A 14,282-nucleotide genomic window follows, 5' to 3' on the forward strand; every position below is an offset into this window, starting at 1 on the left:
GGTGAGGCCTCATCTGGAGTACTGTGTCCAGTTTTGGGCCCCACACTACAAGAAGGATGTGGAAAAATTGGAAAGAGGCCAGCGGAGGACAACAAAAATGATTAGGGGACTGGAACACATGAGTTATGAAGAGAGCCTGTGGGAACTGGGGATGTTTAGTCTACAGAAGAGAAAAATGAGGGGGGATTTGATAGCTGCTTTCAACTACCTGAAGGGGGGTTCCAAAGAGGATGGCTCTAGACTGTTCTCAGTGGTAGCAGATGACAGAACAAGGAGTAATGGTCTCAGGTTGCAGTGGGGGAGATTTAGGTTGGATATTAGGAAAAACTTTTTCACTAGGAGGGTGGTGAAACACTGGAATGCATTACCTAGGGAGGTGGTGGAATCTCCTTCCTTAGAAGTTTTTAAGGTCGGGCTTGATAAAGCCCTGGCTGGGATGATTTAATTGGGGATCGGTCCTGCTTTGAGCAGAGGGTTGGACTAGATGACCTCCTGAGGTCCCTTCCAAGCCTGATATTCTATGATTCAATGATAGGCAGATTAATGACTGGTGCGGGGAGAGAGAGGGTTGTTCTTCAGGAAACCTGGCAGATTGGAGTTTCTGCTGCATAAAAAGTCTCCTGCATCATTACCCAAGAGTGACTACAAATCAGGACAACATCAACAGGATGTTGAACGAGGATGCAGCAGCACAGCATCACCATAGATACACCATTGCAACATCCACACCTCCAACCCTGGCAACCAGACACTGGACCTGTACTTCTGAGAAATTTTGCAAGTGCTCTGAACGTAAAACTGCCACAGGCCATGTAGTCAATTTTTATCTTAGGTCAGTGTCATTTTTTTTTAAAGTTTTGACTGCTTCTGAAAATGATATAATGCTAGTGCCAGTTTGAGTAAAACACTGCTATCTACGCACTGTGCAACTAAGCTTGTTCCATCCATTTCTACATTTGTTTAGCTTGTATTAATACACTATTCCCTGTGTTGCACACATGCAGCAGTGTGCGCTGCAGTCAATCACTGCTTGCATGTGTAAAAATTTTCCTCCGCGGGGAATCCATTTTGGATAACATGGTGGCAGGAGAGGTGGGGTGGGGGTGAAATGGTGATTCTTCCACCCTTAGGTGAAGCTACAACTGGCATGAAAAGCTCACTCTCCAGAAAAAACATCCCCCACTACAGTAATAGAGCTTGTTCATAAACAAGCAATGATGGTTCCCTTATGTTGTCATATATGCCTAACCATAACAACAATGGTGAATCACTCCCTTACCAGGCTGAGGTGATGCTGGTTTCTCTGCTGTATCCTCCCCAGTCTGTTCCTCCATCTCCTCTCTAAATAGGTCCAGGAAGTCCTGGATGAGGCCAGCAGTGTCCAGAAGTACCTAACATTTCTATCTCAGCTCAAATTGCTGTAGTTAATGCTGCTCTGGCTCCAGCTCCTTCTCCGAGTCCTTGGTTGCCCATGCACATGGCTTGAAGTGTCCTTGGGTGTATCTGAGCTCCAAATTTAGGGTGTTGCTGAGCATCCAGTTCAGATCCTCTTAGAATCAGGGCCATTCTAGGAGAGTTACTGGACTAGGAGTTTTGGTCCTTTGCCTGGCAATACAGGTTCTTCAGGGGTTTTAGCTTCATTGAGTTCTAGTCTGGTGGATCCCTTCCTCAGCTAGGTTATTGAAGATAGCATCCTACAACTTTTAATTTGTGGTCCTGGACCCTAAATCATATAGCTTGCTGGACTCATACCATATATTTATAAGCACTTTGGTGTTAACCTCAGGCCAGTGAGACACACACTAGGAGTTTGCTGTCCTGGATGTCATCTGATCAGAACAAGTGCAGTAGCAGTGCTATACAAATATTACAGGTACAGAGAGCCGCCTGCTAAGGTGGGGTCCAAATGCTGAAGCAGGCTATTTATACTGGCTGGGGATAACTCAGTCCAGAACAAGGGAGCAAGTAGATAGACACAACAAAGGCCGCAGAGGGAATTTTGGGAAGGCATTGGAGGACTGTTAGTACTCAAGTGAACTCTTGAGGCATTCACACAGCAGCTCAAGCATCAGCAGCACCCACGCTTCATTTTATATCCCCTACAGGAAATCTAGGTTGACTTTAAAGAACCATCAGTTTGAGATTTTTGTATGTGGATGGGAGTCAGATCAGAAACAAAAGTTGAATTATAACTTGAATTAACTTTGCAGTGAAGCCATGCTCTCAGAACAGAAGACGATGTATCCATACTGTCACATAATCTGCATAGGAAAAAGTGGTGACTCCAAGTAGGTATATTTTCACTGGTTTACCCTCACTTTCTGTATCATATTTAAAATTCTTGTCCCTGCCTGTGAAGCCCTAAAGAGTTTAGTTCCTGCCTATCTCTCCACGCATTTCTTGTCACTCCCCACTCAGCTCTTCCCCCATCACTTTTAGCTCCAGCTGGACCTTACAACCATCTCCTTTGTCACCTTTCACTCCCACCTAACCTGGTGCATTTCATCTCCACTTCAAATTCCTCCCCAAAATAGGCTTCTTCCAAGAGTATTGACTTTGCTGGATGTGCTCCCTTCCCAGAGAGTTTCTTTAAATGATTTTAAAAAACCCAACTCTGTGGAGTTAACAAGACACTTGTTAGACCATGTTTGATGAAATGTATAATAAATTATTAATAGTCTGTGTCCATATGGGACTGACACCCATCTTTAAATGGTCACTTTTTCTGAGGTTTGGTGGGTGATGATGTTTACTTAGCAGGAGTAGCCAAACAGCACTCTGATGACTGGACGTATAGAAGTGCTAACAAGCATGCTTTATTCCAGCTGAGGTCAGCATTATCACTAAATGTGGTATGTGACGTATGCTATCTTTTCTGGGAAAATTGCACACCATTTTGCAAACCATCCCAATACCAATATGGACATTGTGTGAATCAGGTGATCTGTCCTTTTTCAGGGATGACATTATATGATGGAGCCAAAAGTTGGCACTGAAGTTGCTGTCATAAACATTATTCCACTGGCTGGAAGTTAAAGCCAGACAAATTCAAATTAGAAATAAGGCAGTTTTTTAACAGTGAGGATGACTGACCATTGGAACAAACAACCCAGGGAAATGATGGAAACTCCATCTATTAATGTCTCTAAGACTGGATGCCTCTATGGAAGCTATGCTTGGGCTCAATACAAAGGTAAGTGGATGAAATTCTGTGCCCTGTGTTATACAAGAGGTCAAACTAGATGATCTAATGGTCCCTTCCTTAAAATCTATGAATCACCAGATTTTGGTGTTCCCTAATATAAAAATGTAGGTACGTCTGTTCAGATGGATGCTGTTTTTCTACCACAGGGCTCTGTGTTGGTTTCCATCACCCCAATATCTGAGCATGTGTTTGTTTGAATGGTAATGAGATTGCATCAACATCAACAGAAAGTCATTCACTATGACCTTGCTCTTATTTGCCCTTCTTTAGTGAGATGAACTGTATAAATCATTCGTCCCCATGCTAGGAAGTCACTTAAATAGCAACCTCCCACACAAAGATTAAATTGAAATGTGTAGGCACTTCTCAAATATGAATGTCTACATACATTTGCATACATTTATTCATATATATGCCCATTACAGAAATGTTTGCAGATTTTTTCACTGTGTGGGAGGTTGGCATTTCATGAACTAATTTCATAGTGCATGGAGTTTTGATAGATATAATTTGTAAGAAAATATTTTACAGCACTGCCAAATCACAGTGAATAGCAGTTTTTATTCTGAAGTTTAATTAATTGTCTTTTTTTGTGTCCATTTCTAAAGGTAGGTTGCAGGTCAGGCTCCTCTTCCAGACATGGACTGGCTACAGAGCTTTCTCTGCAGAGAATTACACCAGACGGGCATTCACTTTACGATCACTAGGGCCCTGCCAATTTCACGGCCATAAAAACATGGCATGGACTGTGAAATCAGCCCTCCCCCATGAAATCTGATCTCCTCTGCTGCTGGGAGCTCCTAGCTGCTAGTCCTTCCAGGACTTGTCCTTCCCCTGCATGGCTGCTCTTGGTGGGGAGATCAGATCCATCTCCAGAGACAGCACAGAAATGAGGGTGGTACACCCTTACTTCTGCACTGTAGCAGCCCAGGAGCTGGGCTCTGGCTTTCCATCCCTGCTACCCCACAGTTCCTGGCATGACTCTGGGAGCTGAGCTCCCAGCTTCACCTTCGTCCCACAGCCAGGGCAACCTGGGCTTGAGGCTTCTGCACCTCCCCCTGTCGGAGCAGCTTGGGGCTTCCGCCCCCCCAGTCGGGGCTCAGGGCAGTCTGGGCTCGAGGCTGCCCGGGCTCAAGGCTTCAGCCCCGCGGCTGCAGGTGGAACTCAGGGCACCCAGGCTCGGAGCTTCTTCCCCCAGGGCTCCTGTCGGGGCTTGGGGTGACCCAGTTGGGGCTTCTAACCTAGGGCTTCTTCTAGGGCTGGGGCATCCATTTTTCCAGGTTGCCCCCAGATTGTCCAGGGGCCCCTTCCTTAATCTGTCACTGGCTTGGACTAGCAACTAGGAGCCCCCGGCTGGGGCACTCCTAGCAGCATGGGGAGATCCTACCCACCTCCATGTCCCGGAACCTCCTCTAACTGCAGGAAGCTCGGAAGCTGCTGCCTAGACAGCACAGAAGTGAGGGTGTTAATATTGGGACCCCGCCACAACAACTTTGCAACCCCCCTAGATCCCATTTTGGGTCGGGATTCCCATGGTTACACTGTGAAATTTCAGGTATAAAAATCTGAAATTGTGAAATTGACCAATTTAAAAGCCCCTGGACATGAAATTGACAAGAATGGACTGTGGATTTGGTAGGGCCCTAAGGATCATTTAATGTTCTGCCAAGGTTTATCTGTGGTGTGCTCAGATAAGGTATGTTGCATGTGGTGCCATCTAGTGGCTGAAGGCTATAGTACAGTTTCGCATTCTGTTACAACCACAGCCCACACAGTTGACTTTCCAACACCAAACTGGTTAGCAATGGACCTGTAGCAGTTTGGGGTAGCCAACTTCCAGGTGGCTAGAGTAACTCACTTCTGACCAGCGTGGCTTCCCTCAGGTGTGTGCCTGATGCTGGAGGATGAGGCCATGCTGCTCAGAGAGCTCCAGAAATGTATCTGTGCGAGTTTTTTCATGAAGTTGATAGATTTCCACTTCATATGGCTAAATTCAGTGTCTTGCATGGTACCAAGTATCAGAGGGGTAGCTGTGTTAGTCTGTATCCACAAAAACAATGAGGAGTCTCGTGGCACCTTAAAGACTATCAGATTTATTTGGGCATAAGCTTTTGTGGGTAAAAGAAGTGGGGGTTTTACCCATGAAAGCTTATGCCCAAATAAATCTGTTAGTCTTTCAGGTTACACCAGACTCCTCGTTGTTTTAGTGAATACAGACTAACACGGCTACCTCCTGATACCAGAAATGTAGTTTACCTCATGAGAAAGTTCTGGAGCCAGCGCTGGTCATCCCAAGCCTCCATTATGATGATGGTGTCCCATCAGTCTGTGCTTGTGGCCTTTTTCCAGAAGCACCTGTCTATACAGGGTGTATCGGCGGCTATACCAAGCCGCATCATACAGTTCAAGTCTTCCATGTCTGTATTGCCATCCTTCTCCGACAGGCATCTTCATTAGATCAGAAAACACTATCAAAGTGTCCACCAGCATCTCATGGATAATCTGTTTCCTGACACAGGAATGAAAATGCAAGCAGGACAAGTTCTTTAAATGATGACTTCCGTGTTGCAGGCTCTGTTTGCCAGGAGCATGCAGACCCGAAAGGCGGATGTGTTAGTGGGCTGCAATAACTTCCTGTAAATTGCCGTGGGTTGGACAGTCAAGTTTTCCCACAGTGTACCACAAACAAAGGGCTAGAGTGGCTACAACTGGGGGGGAGTGCTAGGAAGCCTGAGATAGGCTGGTTTGATTCAGATCTGTGTAGAACAGTGTGGATGCATGAGATCAGGTGTGAGAACTGGGTCCAGAAATTCTAAACCTAGGCTCAGTATTCAACGTAGATGCTCAAACCCAGGTTTACAAACACCAACCCTGCGGGCTCGAGTCCCACAGACCTGGGCTTACATTGTAGTGTAGACCTAGCCTCAGGGTATGTCTACACTTCAAGCTGGGGGATTTAGTTCCCACCCAAGGAGACATACCCATTGCTTTATTGAAAATAGTGTCACCAAGGCAGCGTGAGCAGTGGGAGGGTCCAGCTGCCCTGACTGCATACCTGGTGTCTCAGATGGAATTGTACTCACGGAGGCTAGTCCCGCTTGCCCCTTGGTCTGGTCAGGCTACACTCTGTTTTTAGAACGTTAGCAGGGATATGTCTCCTCAAGCTGGGAATTACATCCCCAGCTCAGAGTGTGGCATCTCCTTAGAGACTATGTCTACACTAGAGAGCTTACAGAGGTGCAGCTGCTCCGCTGTAAGCTCTCTAGTGTAGTCGCTCTAAGCCAACGGGAGAGAGCTCTCCTGTCAACTTAATTAATCCATCCCCAACAAGTGGCAGTAACTATGTCAGCAAGAGAAACTTTCCCACCGACATAGCGCTGTCCACACTGGTACTTATGTTGGTGGAATTTATGTCACTTAGGGAGGTGGTTTATTCAGACCCCTGAGTGACAAAAGTTATACTGACATAATTGTTGGTATAGACATAGCCTAAGTCAGTCCAACTTCACAGGAGCCCTGTTCCTGTTTAAATGCCTCAATGAGAGGGATTCCGCCATTTCCAGGAAAACATGAGAGCAGAGGGATACAGTCAATAGAACCACAAGGACTTTCTTAATATAAAAAATGTACAAAACAGACCTAACACAGCAGCAACCTGCTCCTGCACCTAATGAATTATATTGCAAAATTTCCATTAATTTTAATGGGAGCAAGATTGAGTCCCAGGTGGATAAAGGAATCTTTTTACTATTAAAAATGTTTGATTAAAGTTTAAGTAGTTTCTTTGCATATTTATCATTTGCAATAATAATGCCTTTACACTGACTTTTACAGTAATTGGAAAACAAAATTAGTTTGAAAGGCTCTCAGATGTGGAATTACATTTTCAGACTACCTTCTGCTGTTCCGCTTCCTCACTGGGGGGATGATCTATATGCATAAGTAAGTCCTTTGCTTAGTTCTGTCTTCAAAATTCACACCCAAATAGGTCCCCTTTACTTCGGCTTACTGATATGCAGTCCAATCCCATTTGTTCATGTACATACTGCCTTGTTGCTTTTAATTAACTTTCCCATAAATTCTAATGTAAGCAGCAGTGTCTAGTTACTATGGCCCATATATCCTGGCTTCTGACTACATTTACAGTCAAAAACCAGGGAACTGCATTCTACAAGTGTTGTGTAGCTCCTCCCCAGACTTACACAGTTCACACTCCCTGTGTCCTCCCATGTACTGAACTGCTGAAATGCATTCCTGGGCAAGGGTTGGGACTAAGGGAAATGATCAATACATGATAGTGTAATCAACCTGTGACCCCCACGCACCTTCTGTTACTTGGGTTGCCACTGTGTGGGGGCTGAATTGGCATTAACTACAATAATCAAAAACAGTTTTCAGAGAAATCTGAAAACAGGCTCTATTTTCCTTGACCTCAATGCAGTATATGATATGGTGTGGCACACGGATCTACTTATTAAAATATCAAGAGTCCTTCCACCATGGGTTACTGCTACTCTGAGATGGACAGTTCAGGGTACACATGGGTGAGAAAACAAAGTGCTTGGAAAAAACAGATGAACAGGTTGCCCCAGGGTTCTGTTCTAGCCCCAACTGTGTTCAATCTATACATCAATGACCTGCCACCAACCCAGTCACAGACATTCATCTATGCAGATGACATCTGCTGTGGGCTCCAAGCTCCAACTTTCTCTGAGCTGGAGAAGAGCCCAAGTGCCGATGCTGCAAAGCTGTCTGACTACTGCAAGACATGGCGCCTTCAGTCTAGCACCAGCAAGACAGTCTCTAGCACATTCCACTTCCACCCGCTAAGAGGGTACTAAACATCATAATGAATGCCAAGAGGCTGAAGCATGAAGCATACTCCAGTTTACTTAGGTGTGACTCTCACCGAACACTGACATACAACAGCCGCCTGAGCGAGATAGCAGCAACGGTCAAGAACACTCAATAACCTTCTCAGCAGACTGGCAGGTTCTTCATGGGGAACCGATGTTCCAGCTCTAAGGACCTCAGCCCTTGCCATTTCGTACTCAGTAACAGAGTACTGTGCACCAGTATGGAGTTGGTTGGCACACACCTGATTTGTTGACGTGCAGCTCAACTTAGCAATGTGCATCATCTGACCAACTCGTCTTCCATGGCTTTCAGTTCTGAGCCACATGGCTCCCCCTTACATCAGGAGGAAGATTGCAGCTGACAAGCTTGCCCTTGTTCAACAACCATTTTAACCAACTGCATGTCTTTCATCACAACACCCACTATGGTTGAGGCTGCCATGCCAGGACGTGACAGCCGAGTCCCTTTGGCGGGAAGACTGGTGCTCAATGCCAGACACCAATCAGTTCCTCAGCACAAGACTCTACTGTTCACCCCCCCGGCTTCGACCTGCCACATCATCCGTGGGCCCTTCTTGACTGATTCTGATACAAGAGGCTTTTTAGCTGTTCAATCCTGTGTGAGAAAAGCAGTACCAAGGACAGTACTCTGCCATACAACTGAAGCAGGCAGGGAGGGAGAAAAAGATAGTAAATCTGACCTGTTCCAATTAGCAGATTGGTGATGGTAACATAGTGTTTAAACATACATAAAATGTAGTTAGTTATAGATTTAAGGCTTTTAATAAGGATTAAAGAGTGATAGTTTAAAAGCAGGTTTAGTGAAAAATCCAAAATGGCGACTGCAATGATATTACCTCTGAAAAACAAAATGGTGAGCTTAACATAAATTGACCAATAGTGGACAAGGGTGACTGGGGTGAAATTAAGATCACTCCAAATACCTGAAGGGAGGTGTCAACCAAGTAAGAGACAGGTTCTCAATCAGGTCCAGCTTGATTGATAGGTAAAACTGCCTGAACAGATATGCTAATGACTGGAATTGAAAGAGCAACCAATCAGAAATAGTCAAAAACTGTATATAAGGCAGAGAGCTGACAGGCTTCAGTGTGGGTGTGCAGCAATTAGAGAAAAGAAGATCAGGCCACAGGAGGTGCGAAGAGCAGAAAAGAACAAAGAGCGGAAAAGGAGCAGACAGAGAAACTAGGTAGAAGATAACAACAAAACAGCTGAAATTACTCAGAAAGACCATAAGAAATAACAGAGGGATTTAAGAAGAGGAGTAAGTATCATTATTTTAAATATAAAGAATGTATGCATATGATTGCTAATAAAGCTGGATGCTTGTGTATGGATGAATTTTAAATCACTGTATGCATTCTGCAAGTGACTGATCACCACTTGTAGAATGTCACTACTTGGTAATGTTTAACATGTAATATTGTGATGTTATTTAAGGCCTTATACATATATATAAAAGGGGTCCATGTGTTGCATTGTAATAGAGTTAAGTGCTGTATTGTGCAACACTGTGTTCTGCTATAGAGTTTATATGGTATGTTGTACCATTTTATTGTATGATTTTTAAATGCAAATGCAACATTGTATTATGTCATATAGTTTGTAACTACTAAAAATGTAGTGTAATTTAATATTATGTTTAAATAAATGTTACTTTGTTTTCAAAGAATTACTTTTTGAGTGAAGGGCTATATTCGTGTCCTCCCATGGATTAACAGAACTAGCCTGTTCTGGACAGTCCTCTGTAGGTCAGAGACAAACTCCCTGGTAAAACAGGTAATTTCTCTAGGGTGGGGCACCTCCCATTACCCACTGAAATGAAATTGACAGTTTAAATTTAAATCAAATTGACAATTGGTTTACAGATATAAGCAGGCCATTATTAGAGTGGCTGGGGTAAAAATTTTGGGATAACAATTCCACACTAGGCTGCGGTAAAAATTTTGGGATAACAATTCCAGACTGTGCAGCCAATCAGCACTGCTGGGGTCTTCAAGACCATCCAAGCTGCAGCTGTGGCACAGATCAAACAATTATATATGTTGTTGAGGAGTGCCTGCCAACCAAATTCAGCACTGGGCTCTGAGAGCTCCACTTGGCTACTAAAAACACTATTGCTTGACTTGGCTAATATGCAAATGCTTAATAATCAAACAAATTAGTTGAATACATAAGTGCAACAGAGGCTCCTATGCAAAAAGTCCTGTTTTCTTTGCAAACAACTCTCACCTCAGACCTGACAAATTCACTACACTAAACACTTCTTACAGTATATTTATCCATAAAGAGTAACATGTAAGATATCTACAGAAAACTTGTAACTTGTCAAGATTCATAACCATTGTGTGATGTATATATGGGAAATAAATAGTTAAGGCATATTTAAAGTATGCTTGTGGACTTGAGGTAAAAATTAGTCACCAGGGTATAATATGTCTTAGTGATGGCCTATTCAGGCAGGAGGGAAATATCACCCTATCCAGTAATGCACAAACTATTCTGTTGCCGGCACAGAGTGCCCAAGGCAAGCAACAGTAGGGGTTCGTTGCCCGGTGTGCGTTACCCAATAATCACAATGGGGTGGAGAAGCAGAGAGTTTATTCGCAGCTGCAAACAGGCCCAGGGAGACACAGCTGTTTTAAATCCTGCAGCCCCGACTGCAGATTATATTATACAGTTTATATATTTTTTTTAATTTAGCTATAGAAGCATATATAACTAATTACCTATTGCCCTGTACAATAATACAGCCAAAGTGGCCAATTAGATGTTTTCTCGTTAGTATTATGTAAGCCCTGCCTTATTTGGTTGTATCTGTTTCGGTGTTGCAGAAAGCTAGTGCAAAACATTTTTTTTTATTTATATGCTTACCTTGGCTGGAGCTGTCTAAAGGCTGTCTCTGAGAGCAGGCTGTCTGCTCTAAACTGTTTTTGCAGCTTTCTGTCTCTCTGTTTTTATACTAGCTTCCTCATAGTCTGGCAGGATTACAGAAAGTTCCAGGAAAGGAGAGGCTTTGGTTTGTCTGGGCCTAGCGCGGGGGAGCTTCCTCGGCGCTCATGGCCTTCCACCCTTCCGAGTTACCTAGTATGATGCCAAGTGTCACCAACAACTCCCTCCTTTGAGAATACTCAACAAGCTTGCGACTGAGTTTTCTCATATTTCGAGGACAATAATTGGTTAAGTGCTGAGGAATCAGAAACATTGATAAGAGGATATAATGGGGCTTCTGTGGAGCGGGAGGTACAAATTTTACGTAGTAGCACTTTGCAACAAGCAAGCAGGAAAAGAGTAAAATACACAACACTGCACCTATGAACAGGAGACGAACAATGCCTCCCCTCAGGGTAGGCATCCATCCCCAAAGTAAGTCAAAAATAGTGGGCTTTCTTTCTTAGGCTTTTCACTGGTTAAAAGCCTGTTCAGCTGACAGGATGTGCTTGTTAATGTCCTGTGTATTTTCTGGGACATAAGTACAACATTCATTCCCAATAAGGGCACACACCCCGCCCTGAGAAGCCAGAAGATAGTCTAAGGCCTGACAGTTCTGCAGGGACAGCAATCGCAGTTGGATAAAGCTCTGAGTTAAGACCTTTTTCTATGGCTAAGGTATTATTAGCAAACGTGGTGAGGAATACAGAGAGCTGGCAATAGAGCTTGGTTAATTTACCTACCTTATATGCTGGGAGAAGGATCATACCAAATCTACCCTTCTTACTAATGGGCATGGGGGTGGCATACAGAGATCGCCGATGTCAGGGACGGCCAGACGGGAGTTGGGCCATGGCCTGAAGGGGAGGGGTAAGGTATCCCAGATAACAGCTTCCGTGCCAGTGGTGGGGTAGCCATTTGTAGGCTGAGTTACCACAGATATAAAAGGACTGTTCATTAGCTACCATTTTATTGTGGCCCAATTTGTCACCTGTGGCTACCAAGGGGGGATAATATTGAAGCCCTTCGCCTGTGTCTTGGCCAGAACTATTACACAGAGGAATAGTGGCATTTGCAGAAGGGGACAAATAGCATTGTTGCTGCTTAACTTTGCCTTTTTAGTACAGTTGGCCACTAGGGTGGCCCGCCCTAACCGAGTGGCGTTTGATTTTAACCACTGGTCGCAGAGATCAGACCAGTTGTGAGGGGTTGCTCTTCAAGGAAAGCTGCCTGCATGGTAGGGGATTTGGGAACATATCCAGCAGTTTGAAAGATTAAATTTCCGGGCAAAGGCTATTTTTAGAGCCTTATAGGTATTTACATTTTGGTTAACAGTTTTTATTTATTTATTTATTTTTTTAGAGAGAGAGAGAGATGAGGAACACCAGGCAAATGACACCCACTATGAGGGCCTTCATGGGGTATATGCCTTTTCAGTCAAGCCCCCCCCCTTTGTTTATATCCTTTTAAACAATAACTTGAGTTCAAGATTGTTGGAGGGTAAAGTGGTAATGGGCTGGACAGTTCACCGTTCCACTGATGAGGGAGTAGGCACTGCCTTCAGGCAAGAGCGATGGATTCAGTTTTTGTATTTTTCTGCCTTTGCCGCCGTGTGGGAAACCAGCAGGATGGTGTGGGTCCCTTCAACTTCTCTTGGAGAAGCTCGTCTTTTCAGATGCAAATAAGCACGGAGTCACCTGGCTGCAAGGACTGGATAGGGGCATCCAATGGAAGAGGCTGGAAGTCTGGTGTATCTGTGGAGAGAAATGAAAACAGCAGACAGAGAGCACATATACTGAGACAAAAAGCCACACCCCATTTCCCACTCCCCTGCCAGAACCGGTGTTTCATTCATAGGCTATGCCCTTTTAAACATAATTTCAAAGGGACTAAGTCCTAATTTACCCTTTGGGAGAGCGCGGATGCGGAGCAGGACAAGGGACAGAGCATCGGGCCATCCGCTGAAGCGATCCACCAAGATGACGAGATATTTGAACCCTGGGGTCCGGGGAAACTCAGTAAAGTCTATTTGCCAAACCAGTCCGGGGCCTGGAGTGGGTTCCAGGGTAGCTGGTGGTACTGGATGTCCTGGTTGAGGGTTATTCTTTTGGCAGACTACACAGTTACCTGGGTAGCTAGGGGTCAGAGTCCATAGGTCAAAAAGTATTTTTCCATTAGCTGGATAAGAGCTTCTCTGCCAGCATGAATGGTCTGGTGCAGTTTCTGCAGCACTGGCCGGATTAGGCCCTTCGGTAGAAGGATCTTTCCTTCCGGAGAATAGAGCCATTCCTTTTTTTCATGAAGACCAAATTTGTTAGCTGTTTTTTTGTTTTTTTTTTTATTAGAGTACTGAGGAGTCGGAAGCTCCCCCACTGATGGGATAAGGGCATGCATATAAGCATTCTCAGTCTATAGGGATTTCAGGGCGGCATGCTTAGCTTCCCTATCTGCCCTGGCGTTACCTCTGGCCACATTCTGATATTCCCTTTGATGGGCTCTACAATGCACCACCGCCACTTCTGAGGGGAGTTGCACTGCTTTTAGAAGCCGGAGAATTTGGGGCCCGTACTTTACTGGAGAGCCTTGGGCTGTCAGCATTCCCCTTTGCTTCCACAGGCCAGCATGAGCATGCAGCACTCCAAAAGCATATTTTGAATTAGTAAAAATGTTGACCCGCTTTTCTTTTGACAGTTTGAGTGCACGGGTCAGGGCTACTAGTTCGGCAAGCTGGGGAGAGGTCCCAGCAGGCAACCTCTCGGCCTCCACGGTATCATGGAGGGTCACGACAGCATAACCCGCCCTCCTTTGCCCATCTATTACAGTACTGCTACCATTAGTGTACCACTCATGATTTGCATTTGGGAGGGGTACATTCTTTAAGTCTGGGAACTTTCCACCCACATCTTTACTCGGGGTTCCGGGGGAAGGGTGGTCCATCTCCCCTGACACCCCTATTGCTGTTCCTCCGCCGCCATCACAGGAGCACATTTTTTCTTTGGGCATTTATTTTTCCAGTGTTTTTTTTTTTTTTTTTTGAAAAAGGCACACTGATTGCAGCCTAGCCGTCTCTCCTGCGAGCCCGAACGTCCACGTCCATGGCCTTTCCTCCCCGGCCACTTCCCTTTGTGCCAGCCTGTACGGCTGCTACCATTATTTTGCATTGTTTTTTTGTTTTTGTTTTTAGGCTATAAGCTTGGTTTGCAGTCTCTAAGATTTGTGCCATAGTTATGCCCATTAAGTCCTCCTTCTTTTGCAACGTTTTTTTAATATCG

The 14,282-nt window shown here is 44.7% G+C and overlaps 1 long non-coding RNA gene across 1 annotated transcript; it reads left to right on the forward strand.

The window, feature by feature from the left end:
* Positions 1–1,047: 1,047 nt before the first annotated feature.
* On the forward strand, positions 1,048–9,680 carry LOC125634783 (uncharacterized). Its single transcript, XR_012667590.1, has 3 exons — positions 1,048–2,288; positions 2,959–3,193; positions 7,040–9,680. It is a non-coding gene; the product is annotated as an uncharacterized LOC125634783 (long non-coding RNA).
* Positions 9,681–14,282: the final 4,602 nt, after the last annotated feature.

Source organism: Caretta caretta, chromosome 3, assembly GCF_965140235.1.
Source record: "Caretta caretta isolate rCarCar2 chromosome 3, rCarCar1.hap1, whole genome shotgun sequence".
In the NCBI taxonomy this organism is placed as follows: Eukaryota; Metazoa; Chordata; order Testudines; family Cheloniidae; genus Caretta; species Caretta caretta.